This window comes from Triturus cristatus, chromosome 8 (assembly GCF_964204655.1).
Source record: "Triturus cristatus chromosome 8, aTriCri1.1, whole genome shotgun sequence".
Taxonomy (NCBI): domain Eukaryota; kingdom Metazoa; phylum Chordata; class Amphibia; order Caudata; family Salamandridae; genus Triturus; species Triturus cristatus.
The window spans coordinates 739,176,088-739,188,540 of NC_140591.1; the positions used below are offsets into that span (position 1 = coordinate 739,176,088).

General features: G+C 41.7%; 2 non-coding genes across 2 annotated transcripts; both read right to left on the reverse strand.

The window, feature by feature from the left end:
- Positions 1-3,205: 3,205 nt before the first annotated feature.
- Positions 3,206-3,277, reverse strand: TRNAP-UGG (transfer RNA proline (anticodon UGG)). Its single transcript has one exon. It is a non-coding gene; the product is annotated as a tRNA-Pro (tRNA).
- Positions 3,278-7,644: 4,367 nt separating this feature from the next.
- Positions 7,645-7,717, reverse strand: TRNAV-CAC (transfer RNA valine (anticodon CAC)). The gene has a single exon. It is a non-coding gene; the product is annotated as a tRNA-Val (tRNA).
- Positions 7,718-12,453: the final 4,736 nt, after the last annotated feature.

A 12,453-nucleotide genomic window follows, 5' to 3' on the forward strand; every position in this document is an offset into this window, starting at 1 on the left:
GAAAAACACCTAAAGGCGAGTGATATGCTTAAATTCATGCATGGCTAGGAAAAATCGCCATACTGTTGCAAACATTCTTACACCACCAACTGGAAATAAATGATTCTGACATTAAACGTAAAGGTGACAATGCATTTGTATCATCACCTTGAGAAGGATCATCTTGGAATTGAGCCGAGGGCCTCTGCACTCAAAGCCAGAAACACTCCACTAAAATAAGATTCCTGTTGGTGCCAACAATTCTCCATGTTAATGCTTGTTCTAGGTGAGCAGTGAACCGATTGCAGGGCTCTTTTGAAAGCAAGGTCTGAGAACCAACAGATACATCCACACGCCGATTACTTTAGTGTTTTGAGAGAATTCCCTTTCTTGGAACGAGATTGCATGAAATAATCTTCAGGGCTTGGACAATTCCATGGCAAAACGGCACCTATCAACATTGTAGCCAACACAATATAACAACTGTTTCTGCCCGGTTTCGAACCGGGGACCTTTCGCGTGTGAGGCAAACGTGATAACCACTACACTACAGAAACAGATACCTACAGTTGATTTTTCTGTAATGAAACTGCTCCGAACTGGCTATTCCATGGGCCTCTGGCTTTAGATTTCTTTCATGCAACCTGCCCGACATCCCTAGCTGAACGCTCGTACATGCCATGCAAGACCAGATGTTTGGTATTAGCTCAGACTGGGCAGGGCTGAAGCATGAGACTCTAGCAAAGAATTATCCACTACTGCAAAGAAAAAATTGATGTTGGTTTTGAAACGCAAACTTCAAAACAACTTGAAAAGAGTACCAAGAAAAGGGCTCGTCCGGGATTTGAACCTGGGACCTCTCGCACCCAAAGCGAGAATTATACCCCTAGACCAACGAGCCCTCAAAATCCTCTTACCTCTCAAAAGCTAATACCGGCTCTAAGCCCGCAATGAAGATCATGCTGGTATCTTTATGATGCTTGGTCTGTGAATACGCATGAAAGTCAGTCTCAACTTACCCTTTCTCAAACGATAGCACTATCATTTACAAGTGTCTCCTTTTATTCCGTCCCAGCTTTGGACACGTCTTACAGGAAGTCAGCCCTTATTTATATATTTCTGCAGTGGCTGAAGCTTAATGAGAAAGAGTAACAAGTTGTTCATAACAACATAAGAAACACATTGTGCATTTTCTCTCAAATACTCCTTCACTTTGTGCCAAAAGAAATACCAAGGTGAATACCTAGGTCACAGATTCAAGCTAAAGATCTTCCTGCTGAATGCAAGGCGCAATAAAAACTGCATATCGCTGGACGAAAGCATTCCTTGCATAGCCTCTAACATCATAACATAACTGAGCTGCTAGCAGCAAGCTAACCAATACCTTTCTGAAATGAGAATGACATGTGCTTATCTGCTCAATCAGTGCTCAATGAGGCTCGATCAGGCGAGATTTAGAAAAGGTGGAAAGGGTCCAAGTGGATGCCCCTTCCTTTTTAGGGTGGGTCCTGCTGACTATCATAGGATTGCTTGTAAAAGTGGCCAGGGTCAGAGGAAAAGCTGCTAACACTTCTTAGCGTTCTCTATAGATGCAGCCATTTTCTGTGACTGTAATTTCGGCCTTTTCCCAGAAGTCTCTATTCTGCCTATGCAAATTAACAAAAGCAGTGCTTATTCCTCACTTGCTCAAATGTCCTTCCTGTCCAGAAAGCTCTGATTAAGCATGCTTATTTTCTTTTTCTGGGATATTTTAAATTGTTTCGCTGTCCAGTCTGTGGCAGTAGAAAGCTGCTTATGATGCCAGGTTTTGATGAATCCCCAAGGTACAAGTACAGAGGAATATATCAGTCTCTAGGATATGGAACTTTTAGCTAACACATCACAATATGTGATGCTTGCCAAGAAAACACTACATTCTGGAGCGCTGATGATCAGAACATTCTGCTCCTGAAGGATAGAAAAGACAGCTTGATTGAAATAAAGTCTGTTTATATTGACGCTCTCTCTCTCCCTATATATACATACATGCGTACACACACACACACAGGTATGTCATGCATTTCTTCAGATTTGTTTCAACCATTTACCATTTATTGGAGAATCCCTACTTTTCAAGTGACTGCAAATGAAGTCATCTCTGGCACTTTTTGTGCAAAGTAAGAGACACACATGACACGTTTTTATAAAAGTCATCGGTTTCTTTGTTACTGTGTACTTTCAAAGCATGGGGCTTTCACACGTCAGGTAAACCTGATTACCACTACACAACAAAAGCAGATGCAGCTTTCTTATCTATGTCGTGATAGAACAGTTGTGAATTGAGTAGAAGAAGGGCCCTGATGTGATACTTATTACATGCAGCCTGTAAGATAGTCAAAAATGCAGGCTAGGAAGGAAGATGCAAATATCAATGTATTAGAAAAACACCTAAAGGCGAGTGATATGCTTTCATTTATGCATGGCTAGGAAAAATCGCCATACTGTTGCAAACATTCTTACACCACCAACTGGAAATAAATGATTCTGACATTAAACGTAAAGGTGACAATGCATTTGTATCATCACCTTGAGAAGGATCATCTTGGAATTGAGCCGAGGGCCTCTGCACTCAAAGCCAGAAACACTCCACTAAAATAAGATTCCTGTTGGTGCCAACAATTCTCCATGTTAATGCTTGTTCTAGGTGAGCAGTGAACCGATTGCAGGGCTCTTTTGAAAGCAAGGTCTGAGAACCAACAGATACATCCACACGCCGATTACTTTAGTGTTTTGAGAGAATTCCCTTTCTTGGAACGAGATTGCATGAAATAATCTTCAGGGCTTGGACAATTCCATGGCAAAACGGCACCTATCAACATTGTAGCCAACACAATATAACAACTGTTTCTGCCCGGTTTCAAACCAGGGACCTTTCGCGTGTGAGGCAAACGTGATAACCACTACACTACAGAAACAGATACCTACAGTTGATTTTTCTGTAATGAAACTGCTCCGAACTGGCTATTCCATGGGCCTCTGGCTTTAGATTTCTTTCATGCAACCTGCCCGACATCCCTAGCTGAACGCTCGTACATGCCATGCAAGACCAGATGTTTGGTATTAGCTCAGACTGGGCAGGGCTGAAGCATGAGACTCTAGCAAAGAATTATCCACTACTGCAAAGAAAAAATTGATGTTGGTTTTGAAACGCAAACTTCAAAACAACTTGAAAAGAGTACCAAGAAAAGGGCTCGTCCGGGATTTGAACCCGGGACCTCTCGCACCCAAAGCGAGAATCATACCCCTAGACCAACGAGCCCTCAAAATCCTCTTACCTCTCAAAAGCTAATACCGGCTCTAAGCCCGCAATGAAGATCATGCTGGTATCTTTATGATGCTTGGTCTGTGAATACGCATGAAAGTCAGTCTCAACTTACCCTTTCTCAAACGATAGCACTATCATTTACAAGTGTCTCCTTTTATTCCGTCCCAGCTTTGGACACGTCTTACAGGAAGTCAGCCCTTATTTATATATTTCTGCAGTGGCTGAAGCTTAATGAGAAAGAGTAACAAGTTGTTCATAACAACATAAGAAACACATTGTGCATTTTCTCTCAAATACTCCTTCACTTTGTGCCAAAAGAAATACCAAGGTGAATACCTAGGCCACAGATTCAAGCTAAAGATCTTCCTGCTGAATGCAAGGCGCAATAAAAACTGCATATCGCTGGACTAAAGCATTCCTTGCATAGCCTCTAACATCATAACATAACTGAGCTGCTAGCAGCAAGCTAACCAATACCTTTCTGAAATGAGAATGACATGTGCTTATCTGCTCAATCAGTGCTCAATCAGGCGAGATTTAGAAAAGGTGGAAAGGGTCCAAGTGGATGCCCCTTCCTTTTTAGGGTGGGTCCTGCTGACTATCATAGGATTGCTTGTAAAAGTGGTCAGGGTCAGAGGAAAAGCTGCCAACACTTCTTAGCGTTCTCTATAGATGCAGCCATTTTCTGTGACTGTAATTTCGGCCTTTTCCCAGAACTCTCTATTCTGCCTATGCAAATTAACAAAAGCAGTGCTTATTCCTCACTTGCTCAAAGGTCCTTCCTGTCCAGAAAGCTCTGATTAAGCATGCTTATTTTCTTTTTCTGGGATATTTTAAATTGTTTCGCTGTCCAGTCTGTGGCAGTAGAAAGCTGCTTATGATGCCAGGTTTTGATGAATCCCCAAGGTACAAGTACAGAGGAATATATCAGTCTCTAGGATATGGAACTTTTAGCTAACACATCACAATATGTGATGCTTGCCAAGAAAACACTACATTCTGGAGCGCTGATGATCAGAACATTCTGCTCCTGAAGGATAGAAAAGACAGCTTGATTGAAATAAAGTCTGTTTATATTGACGCTCTCTCTCTCCCTATATATACATACATGCGTACACACACACACACAGGTATGTCATGCATTTCTTCAGATTTGTTTCAACCATTTACCATTTATTGGAGAATCCCTACTTTTCAAGTGACTGCAAATGAAGTCATCTCTGGCACTTTTTGTGCAAAGTAAGAGACGCACATGACACCTTTTTATAAAAGTCATCGGTTTCTTTGTTACTGTGTACTTTCAAAGCATGGGGCTTTCACACGTCAGGTAAACCTGATTACCACTACACAACAAAAGCAGATGCAGCTTTCTTATCTATGTCGTGATAGAACAGTTGTGAATTGAGTAGAAGAAGGGCCCTGATGTGATACTTATTACATGCAGCCTGTAAGATAGTCAAACATGCAGGCTAGGAAGGAAGATGCAAATATCAATGTATTAGAAAAACACCTAAAGGCGAGTGATATGCTTTCATTCATGCATGGCTAGGAAAAATCGCCATACTGTTGCAAACATTCTTACACCACCAACTGGAAATAAATGATTCTGACATTGAACGTAAAGGTGACAATGCATTTGTATCATCACCTTGAGAAGGATCATCTTGGAATTGAGCCGAGGGCCTCTGCACTCAAAGCCAGAAACACTCCACTAAAATAAGATTCCTGTTGGTGCCAACAATTCTCCATGTTAATGCTTGTTCTAGGTGAGCAGTGAACCGATTGCAGGGCTCTTTTGAAAGCAAGGTCTGAGAACCAACAGATACATCCACACGCCGATTACTTTAGTGTTTTGAGAGAATTCCCTTTCTTGGAACGAGATTGCATGAAATAATCTTCAGGGCTTGGACAATTCCATGGCAAAACGGCACCTATCAACATTGTAGCCAACACAATATAACAACTGTTTCTGCCCGGTTTCGAACCGGGGACCTTTCGCGTGTGAGGCAAACGTGATAACCACTACACTACAGAAACAGATACCTACAGTTGATTTTTCTGTAATGAAACTGCTCCGAACTGGCTATTCCATGGGCCTCTGGCTTTAGATTTCTTTCATGCAACCTGCCCGACATCCCTAGCTGAACGCTCGTACATGCCATGCAAGACCAGATGTTTGGTATTAGCTCAGACTGGGCAGGGCTGAAGCATGAGACTCTAGCAAAGAATTATCCACTACTGCGAAGAAAAAATTGATGTTGGTTTTGAAACGCAAACTTCAAAACAACTTGAAAAGAGTACCAAGAAAAGGGCTCGTCCGGGATTTGAACCCGGGACCTCTCGCACCCAAAGCGAGAATCATACCCCTAGACCAACAAGCCCTCAAAATCCTCTTACCTCTCAAAAGCTAATACCGGCTCTAAGCCCGCAATGAAGATCATGCTGGTATCTTTATGATGCTTGGTCTGTGAATACGCATGAAAGTCAGTCTCAACTTACCCTTTCTCAAACGATAGCACTATCATTTACAAGTGTCTCCTTTTATTCCGTCCCAGCTTTGGACACGTCTTACAGGAAGTCAGCCCTTATTTATATATTTCTGCAGTGGCTGAAGCTTAATGAGAAAGAATAACAAGTTGTTCATAACAACCTAAGAAACACATTGTGCATTTTCTCTCAAATACTCCTTCACTTTGTGCCAAAAGAAATACCAAGGTGAATACCTAGGCCACAGATTCAAGCTAAAGATCTTCCTGGTGAATGCAAGGCGCAATAAAAACTGCATATCGCTGGACTAAAGCATTCCTTGCATAGCCTCTAACATCATAACATAACTGAGCTGCTAGCAGCAAGCTAACCAATACCTTTCTGAAATGAGAATGACATGTGCTTATCTGCTCAATCAGTGCTCAATGAGGCTCGATCAGGCGAGATTTAGAAAAGGTGGAAAGGGTCCAAGTGGATGCCCCTTCCTTTTTAGGGTGGGTCCTGCTGACTATCATAGGATTGCTTGTAAAAGTGGCCAGGGTCAGAGGAAAAGCTGCCAACACTTCTTAGCGTTCTCTATAGATGCAGCCATTTTCTGTGACTGTAATTTCGGCCTTTTCCCAGAAGTCTCTATTCTGCCTATGCAAATTAACAAAAGCAGTGCTTATTCCTCACTTGCTCAAATGTCCTTCCTGTCCAGAAAGCTCTGATTAAGCATGCTTATTTTCTTTTTCTGGGATATTTTAAATTGTTTCGCTGTCCAGTCTGTGGCAGTAGAAAGCTGCTTATGATGCCAGGTTTTGATGAATCCCCAAGGTACAAGTACAGAGGAATATGTCAGTCTCTAGGATATGGAACTTTTAGCTAACACATCACAATATGTGATGCTTGCCAAGAAAACACTACATTCTGGAGCGCTGATGATCAGAACATTCTGCTCCTGAAGGATAGAAAAGACAGCTTGATTGAAATAAAGTCTGTTTATATTGACGCTCTCTCTCTCCCTATATATACATACATGCGTACACACACACACACAGGTATGTCATGCATTTCTTCAGATTTGTTTCAACCATTTACCATTTATTGGAGAATCCCTACTTTTCAAGTGACTGCAAATGAAGTCATCTCTGGCACTTTTTGTGCAAAGTAAGAGACACACATGACACCTTTTTATAAAAGTCATCGGTTTCTTTGTTACTGTGTACTTTCAAAGCATGGGGCTTTCACACGTCAGGTAAACCTGATTACCACTACACAACAAAAGCAGATGCAGCTTTCTTATCTATGTCGTGATAGAACAGTTGTGAATTGAGTAGAAGAAGGGCCCTGATGTGATACTTATTACATGCAGCCTGTAAGATAGTCAAACATGCAGGCTAGGAAGGAAGATGCAAATATCAATGTATTAGAAAAACACCTAAAGGCGAGTGATATGCTTTCATTCATGCATGGCTAGGAAAAATCGCCATACTGTTGCAAACATTCTTACACCACCAACTGGAAACGAATGATTCTGACATTAAACGTAAAGGTGACAATGCATTTGTATCATCACCCTGAGAAGGATCATCTTGGAATTGAGCCGAGGGCCTCTGCACTCAAAGCCAGAAACACTCCACTAAAATAAGATTCCTGTTGGTGCCAACAATTCTCCATGTTAATGCTTGTTCTAGGTGAGCAGTGAACCGATTGCAGGGCTCTTTTGAAAGCAAGGTCTGAGAACCAACAGATACATCCACACGCCGATTACTTTAGTGTTTTGAGAGAATTCCCTTTCTTGGAACGAGATTGCATGAAATAATCTTCAGGGCTTGGACAATTCCATGGCAAAACGGCACCTATCAACATTGTAGCCAACACAATATAACAACTGTTTCTGCCCGGTTTCGAACCGGGGACCTTTCGCGTGTGAGGCGAACGTGATAACCACTACACTACAGAAACAGATACCTACAGTTGATTTTTCTGTAATGAAACTGCTCCGAACTGGCTATTCCATGGGCCTCTGGCTTTAGATTTCTTTCATGCAACCTGCCCGACATCCCTAGCTGAACGCTCGTACATGCCATGCAAGACCAGATGTGTGGTATTAGCTCAGACTGGGCAGGGCTGAAGCATGAGACTCTAGCAAAGAATTATCCACTACTGCAAAGAAAAAATTGATGTTGGTTTTGAAACGCAAACTTCAAAACAACTTGAAAAGAGTACCAAGAAAAGGGCTCGTCCGGGATTTGAACCTGGGACCTCTCGCACCCAAAGCGAGAATCATACCCCTAGACCAACGAGCCCTCAAAATCCTCTTACCTCTCAAAAGCTAATACCGGCTCTAAGCCCGCAATGAAGATCATGCTGGTATCTTTATGATGCTTGGTCTGTGAATACGCATGAAAGTCAGTCTCAACTTACCCTTTCTCAAACGATAGCACTATCATTTACAAGTGTCTCCTTTTATTCCGTCCCAGCTTTGGACACGTCTTACAGGAAGTCAGCCCTTATTTATATATTTCTGCAGTGGCTGAAGCTTAATGAGAAAGAGTAACAAGTTGTTCATAACAACATAAGAAACACATTGTGCATTTTCTCTCAAATACTCCTTCACTTTGTGCCAAAAAAAATACCAAGGTGAATACCTAGGCCACAGATTCAAGCTAAAGATCTTCCTGCTGAATGCAAGGCGCAATAAAAACTGCATATCGCTGGACTAAAGCATTCCTTGCATAGCCTCTAACATCATAACATAACTGAGCTGCTAGCAGCAAGCTAACCAATACCTTTCTGAAATGAGAATTACATGTGCTTATCGGCTCGATCAGGGCTCGATCAGGCGAGATTTAGAAAAGGTGGAAAGGGTCCAAGTGGATGCCCCTTCCTTTTTAGGGTGGGTCCTGCTGACTATCATAGGATTGCTTGTAAAAGTGGCCAGGGTCAGAGGAAAAGCTGCCAACACTTCTTAGCGTTCTCTATAGATGCAGCCATTTTCTGTGACTGTAATTTCGGCCTTTTCCCAGAAGTCTCTATTCTGCCTATGCAAATTAACAAAAGCAGTGCTTATTCCTCACTTGCTCAAATGTCCTTCCTGTCCAGAAAGCTCTGATTAAGCATGCTTATTTTCTTTTTCTGGGATATTTTAAATTGTTTCGCTGTCCAGTCTGTGGCAGTAGAAAGCTGCTTATGATGCCAGGTTTTGATGAATCCCCAAGGTACAAGTACAGAGGAATATATCAGTCTCTAGGATATGGAACTTTTAGCTAAAACATCACAATATGTGATGCTTGCCAAGAAAACACTACATTCTGGAGCGCTGATGATCAGAACATTCTGCTCCTGAAGGATAGAAAAGACAGCTTGATTGAAATAAAGTCTGTTTATATTGACGCTCTCTCTCTCCCTATATATACATACATGCGTACACACACACACACAGGTATGTCATGCATTTCTTCAGATTTGTTTCAACCATTTACCATTTATTGGAGAATCCCTACTTTTCAAGTGACTGCAAATGAAGTCATCTCTGGCACTTTTTGTGCAAAGTAAGAGACACACATGACACCTTTTTATAAAAGTCATCGGTTTCTTTGTTACTGTGTACTTTCAAAGCATGGGGCTTTCACACGTCAGGTAAACCTGATTACCACTACACAACAAAAGCAGATGCAGCTTTCTTATCTATGTCGTGATAGAACAGTTGTGAATTGAGTAGAAGAAGGGCCCTGATGTGATACTTATTACATGCAGCCTGTAAGATAGTCAAACATGCAGGCTAGGAAGGAAGATGCAAATATCAATGTATTAGAAAAACACCTAAAGGCGAGTGATATGCTTTCATTCATGCATGGCTAGGAAAAATCGCCATACTGTTGCAAACATTCTTACACCACCAACTGGAAATAAATGATTCTGACATTAAACGTAAAGGTGACAATGCATTTGTATCATCACCTTGAGAAGGATCATCTTGGAATTGAGCCGAGGGCCTCTGCACTCAAAGCCAGAAACACTCCACTAAAATAAGATTCCTGTTGGTGCCAACAATTCTCCATGTTAATGCTTGTTCTAGGTGAGCAGTGAACCGATTGCAGGGCTCTTTTGAAAGCAAGGTCTGAGAACCAACAGATACATTCACACGCCGATTACTTTAGTGTTTTGAGAGCATTCCCTTTCTTGGAACGAGATTGCATGAAATAATCTTCAGGGCTTGGACAATTCCATGGCAAAACGGCACCTATCAACATTGTAGCCAACACAATATAACAACTGTTTCTGCCCGGTTTCGAACCGGGGACCTTTCGCGTGTGAGGCAAACGAGATAACCACTACACTACAGAAACAGATACCTACAGTTGATTTTTCTGTAATGAAACTGCTCCGAACTGGCTATTCCATGGGCCTCTGGCTTTAGATTTCTTTCATGCAACCTGCCCGACATCCCTAGCTGAACGTTCGTACATGCCATGCAAGACCAGATGTTTGGTATTAGCTCAGACTGGGCAGGGCTGAAGCATGAGACTCTAGCAAAGAATTATCCACTACTGCAAAGAAAAAATTGATGTTGGTTTTGAAACGCAAACTTCAAAACAACTTGAAAAGAGTACCAAGAAAAGGGCTCGTCTGGGATTTGAACCCGGGACCTCTCGCACCCAAAGCGAGAATCATACCCCTAGACCAACGAGCCCTCAAAATCCTCTTACCTCTCAAAAGCTAATACCGGCTCTAAGCCCGCAATGAAGATCATGCTGGTATCTTTATGATGCTTGGTCTGTGAATACGCATGAAAGTCAGTCTCAACTTACCCTTTCTCAAACGATAGCACTATCATTTACAAGTGTCTCCTTTTATTCCGTCCCAGCTTTGGACACGTCTTACAGGAAGTCAGCCCTTATTTATATATTTCTTCAGTGGCTGAAGCTTAATGAGAAAGAGTAACAAGTTGTTCATAACAACATAAGAAACACATTGTGCATTTTCTCTTAAATACTCCTTCACTTTGTGCCAAAAGAAATACCAAGGTGAATACCTAGGCCACAGATTCAAGCTAAAGATCTTCCTGCTGAATGCAAGGCGCAATAAAAACTGCATATCGCTGGACTAAAGCATTCCTTGCATAGCCTCTAACATCATAACATAACTGAGCTGCTAGCAGCAAGCTAACCAATACCTTTCTGAAATGAGAATGACATGTGCTTATCTGCTCAATCAGTGCTCAATCAGGCTCGATCAGGCGAGATTTAGAAAAGGTGGAAAGGGTCCAAGTGGATGCCCCTTCCTTTTTAGGGTGGGTCCTGCTGACTATCATAGGATTGCTTGTAAAAGTGGCCAGGGTCAGAGGAAAAGCTGCCAACACTTCTTAGCGTTCTCTATAGATGCAGCCATTTTCTGTGACTGTAATTTCGGCCTTTTCCCAGAAGTCTCTATTCTGCCTATGCAAATTAACAAAAGCAGTGCTTATTCCTCACTTGCTCAAATGTCCTTCCTGTCCAGAAAGCTCTGATTAAGCATGCTTATTTTCTTTTTCTGGGATATTTTAAATTGTTTCGCTGTCCAGTCTGTGGCAGTAGAAAGCTGCTTATGATGCCAGGTTTTGATGAATCCCCAAGGTACAAGTACAGAGGAATATATCAGTCTCTAGGATATGGAACTTTTAGCTAACACATCACAATATGTGATGCTTGCCAAGAAAACACTACATTCTGGAGCGCTGATGATCAGAACATTCTGCTCCTGAAGGATAGAAAAGACAGCTTGATTGAAATAAAGTCTGTTTATATTGACGCTCTCTCTCTCCCTATATATACATACATGCGTACACACACACACACAGGTATGTCATGCATTTCTTCAGATTTGTTTCAACCATTTACCATTTATTGGAGAATCCCTACTTTTCAAGTGACTGCAAATGAAGTCATCTCTGGCACTTTTTGTGCAAAGTAAGAGACACACATGACACCTTTTTATAAAAGTCATCGGTTTCTTTGTTACTGTGTACTTTCAAAGCATGGGGCTTTCACACGTCAGGTAAACCTGATTACCACTACACAACAAAAGCAGATGCAGCTTTCTTATCTATGTCGTGATAGAACAGTTGTGAATTGAGTAGAAGAAGGGCCCTGATGTGATACTTATTACATGCAGCCTGTAAGATAGTCAAACATGCAGGCTAGGAAGGAAGATGCAAATATCAATGTATTAGAAAAACACCTAAAGGCGAGTGATATGCTTTCATTCATGCATGGCTAGGAAAAATCGCCATACTGTTGCAAACATTCTTACACCACCAACTGGAAATAAATGATTCTGACATTAAACGTAAAGGTGACAATGCATTTGTATCATCACCTTGAGAAGGATCATCTTGGAATTGAGCCGAGGGCCTCTGCACTCAAAGCCAGAAACACTCCACTAAAATAAGATTCCTGTTGGTGCCAACAATTCTCCATGTTAATGCTTGTTCTAGGTGAGCAGTGAACCGATTGCAGGGCTCTTTTGAAAGCAAGGTCTGAGAACCAACAGATACATCCACACGCCGATTACTTTAGTGTTTTGAGAGAATTCCCTTTCTTGGAACGAGATTGCATGAAATAATCTTCAGGGCTTGGACAATTCCATGGCAAAACGGCACCTATCAACATTGTAGCCAACACAATATAACAACTGTTTCTGCCCGGTTTCAAACCAGG